This window comes from Dermacentor albipictus, chromosome 8 (assembly GCF_038994185.2).
Source record: "Dermacentor albipictus isolate Rhodes 1998 colony chromosome 8, USDA_Dalb.pri_finalv2, whole genome shotgun sequence".
Lineage (NCBI taxonomy): Eukaryota > Metazoa > Arthropoda > Arachnida > Ixodida > Ixodidae > Dermacentor > Dermacentor albipictus.
The window spans coordinates 58,815,327-58,819,033 of record NC_091828.1 but is presented as its reverse complement, the minus strand read 5'-3'; the positions used below and the strand labels follow the sequence as shown (position 1 = coordinate 58,819,033).

Genomic DNA, 3,707 nt, shown 5'->3' with positions numbered 1-3,707 from the left:
AGTTTTAGAATAGGGTTTTGCGTTTGCGAATAGCGTCGTGCGCTGACAGCGCCACTACGGCATAAAAAAAAGTTATTAGAAACATTTTTAAAGAATATACCATTTTACGATAAGAATGGTAATTTTAACTGTCGTATTTTCGCGTTTAATATAAAATTTCGAGGTTAATTTATCAGCAGTAAACAATTAGTTGCGCTTAGTTTTGAATACCCGCCTTTACGTTCCTTCACCAGCCAAGTTAATCCACAAGCTCATACTCGCGCGCGTACTCAGAGAGCCAGTCGTGCTTCTTGTCGTGTTTGCGACGTAAAGTTCAGAGTTTGCCATCAGCATTCATGCCGAACGTGAGTCGATCGCGCGTAGGTGGTCTTTGTGAGCACCTACTTTATCTAGATCGCAGCTGGAGTGATGTGGAAGACATTTTCCTTGGACATCAACAGCGCACACCCCGACAGTATAAGTCGGTAAACGGCCTATTTAACATGGAAGAACTGCAGGAAGATGCTTTTAGGCGGATGTTTAGATTTCATAAGGAACACCTGAAAGACCTGAAAACGTCTGTGCTTATCCCGGACGCTGTAATAGGCGCCCAGGGCGTCGGCGTAAGTGGCGAGGAAGCTCTTCTCATAACCCTACGCAGGCTGGCGTATCCCAACAGGTGGTGGGATTTGGAGCCACTGTTTGGCCGCCACTACTCCACTTTGTCAAGTATCGTGTCCCAGGTGCTCACGCACATTGAAGGCAACTTTGGACACCTGCTGGACTTAACTAAGAACAAGTGGCTGAACATTGCTGAACTAGGTCGTTTCTCTCAGGCAAGTACAGTGCATTGAAATACCTAACTGCGCGAACCTGAGTGCATAGATATGCCTGACTAAAATTGCACGAAACGTAACCAGATTACTCGCAAATTCTTCGAGCAATTTCTGAGTGGCAAGGTAATTGTTTACGTTACCTACTTTTATCTACAGGCAGTGCATCGCAGAGGTGCACCACTTAAAAACTGTTGGGGGTTCGTGGATGGGACAGCGAGACCGATTTGCCGGCCATCGGTGAACCAGAGAATATATTTCTCGGGTCATAAGCGCGTCCATGCTGTGAAATATCAATCTGTCATGTGCGCCAACGGCATCGTGTGCGATCTCGACGGCCCCTATCCAGGTCACAGACACGACGCCGGTAGGTACACCAAACTTACTACGTTGATAAAGGTATCTTTATTACATAATGGTATTTTCATAGAAGCAGTGCATGTATAGGTCACTACAGTAATATTGTGCAGTGAAGCGTAATGCTGCACACCTTACGTGAAGACAAAGGTACCCAGGAAGTTTACTTATAGTGCCCTTTGTGCATGCTTGATCACCTTAAGGAAACGTAATTATTGGTTTTCTTCCATGTTGTGTGCACCTGCACCCCAGAATTATTAAGCATATAACTGCATGCATAGTAGCCAAGGCCTTCTGTTATTCACTGGCCAAGCTAATATCATGAGACACAAAGATTGAAAAAGAACCATTCTGTGTACCATTTTGTTTTATAAATAATATTCTTGTTCAGGCACTTCAGCTATGAAATCTCTTTTAGTGCTCTTTGTGAGAATATTTCTTGGGTGGCTGCCGAGTGCTGAAAAGAGTTGCTCTGTTGTAGGTATCCTGGGAGACAGCGGCCTTTACAGCAGGCTCGAGCACTTGGTGCAGGGTTCCTTGTACACCATCTATGGCGACCCTGCATATCCACTACGTCCACTGCTGATGCGCCCTTATGCTGGCTCTTCTCTGACAGAGGCACAACAAAGGTTTAATACCGGCATGAGCACAGTCCGCCAGGCCGTAGAATGGGGGTTCGGCAAGACTGTTGGACTGTTTGCGTTTTTGGACTTAAAAAAAAACCAAAAGATGCTTCTATAAAATGTACCTCAGATGTACAAAGTAGGTACAATCCTTGCAAACTGCCATACATGTTTGTATGGTAGTCAAGTTTCTATGTTTTTTGGCTTAAAACTACCATCTCTGCCAGAATATCTGGTTCCCGTCACAGCTTGAGATCCTCAATCCTCGGATCAGGGATCTCGCATGTCTTTGGAACTTGCATATGCGTAGCCCATAAGAGCGTTTTGGAAAGCACTTAAAGATTGTCAAGCAATTATTGGCTCCATTTGAACCACTCAACAATCTCACATTTGCCGATGCTACGTTTTGTGTGACCTGTTAAAGCAAGCTTTATTCATCTTGTATGCAGTGCTAGAGCACCAATCGGAGGCGTAGTCTTAACACACTTAAATTTGCAAAATTTTATTCCCAAGCATTTGGGCATGTATGTTGCAAGGATAATGACCTTGTAACTTCTTTTTGAAGAAATAAATGCACCATGCAGCGCTACAAGAATGTTTATTTTTTGTTTTGCGAAAGCTTGTGTATAATTTCTAGAAGTGCCTTCTGAGTTGTCAGGGATGCCTCTCTTTCTGCCCTGCGCTCCTGTATCTCTATTTCGTGATGCTTCTGCAGCCTCCCAAGTTCTTCGCACCGGAGCTGTCTATCTTCATCCAGCATTCGCTGCTGCCCCTCCCATTCCCGCCTTCTCTGCTCCAGCTGGTCCCTCTCCAGAGCGAGGCGCTGTTCTGCGAGGGCAATCTTTCGCTCCTCTAAAGAGCACTCTGTGGCTCTCATTGACTTCTCGTACTTCAGCCTTTGTTCGAAGAAAGCCAGGTTGCCCCTCTCGGCAGCCCTTTTCACACCTGCAAATAAAGAACAAATGAGAGGGGCACTGTTAAGATGCTGTTTGTAGATAGGCAATGACAAACTACTCCACACATTTGTATTTTACATGTGGCCTAACTACACACAGCGTATACTTGCCTTGCCTTCCCCGCAGCGTCCCTCTTGAGCTACACTGATCAGTATCAGGCTGTGCACTTGTATGCTCAGGGGAGTTCCTGCAGCTAGGCACATCCAAATCTAACGCAGGTTCATCACCTGGATGTATGTCTTCATATATTTGCAGCAACTGTGTAGTCGCTGGACTTTGTTCATCCGGGTTCCCTGTGTGAAAATAGACACCAACGAATTCTGTAATATATTCTGGTTGGCATTACTTCTTTTGGCTGCTAACAGGCAGTCAACAGAAGAAATATGAAAGTCATATCACACCTCCATCTTCCTGCCGCATAATGCAGGCCCATGAAGGCACCTTACAGCATAGTTTTGGCGACATGCTGTGGTGCTTTGAACACTTAAGCTAAATAGCATGTGTCTTTTCACAATATGTGTTGACAAAACACGTCTCTGCTTGGCGCAGTTCACCATTTGAAAGGTGAAGTAGTCTTTTCATGCACAGCCAGTAACTGTGACGTTAAATGGAGTGTATTGTGAAGAACATTGCATGTACATCATTGTTACATTGTTCCATTGATGATGCCTTTGACCTATGTTTGCATAAGCTGTGATGCAGTGCTGTCTGACTTTTCCATACTCATTTGAAATAAATGCGAACCTGACATGCTATTTTTCTCATGTTAAAAATATTGCATGAATATCAAAGTTGTACGTGTCCCACTGCGATATCTTCGATTGCAGTTTCCTATGTGCTAGGTTTGCCATACCGCCGCACTGATGCACCCTAACGGTGGGGCTTCAGCTGCGCATGCCACAATTTAAAGATTCTGGTCCTCTGTCACAGCTCGATGTCTGTGCCCTTGCGGGCACAGA

General features: G+C 44.9%; 1 pseudogene; it reads left to right on the top strand.

The window, feature by feature from the left end:
- The first annotated feature begins 260 nt into the window (after positions 1-260).
- On the top strand, positions 261-2,381 carry LOC139048796 (uncharacterized; annotated as a pseudogene).
- Positions 2,382-3,707: the final 1,326 nt, after the last annotated feature.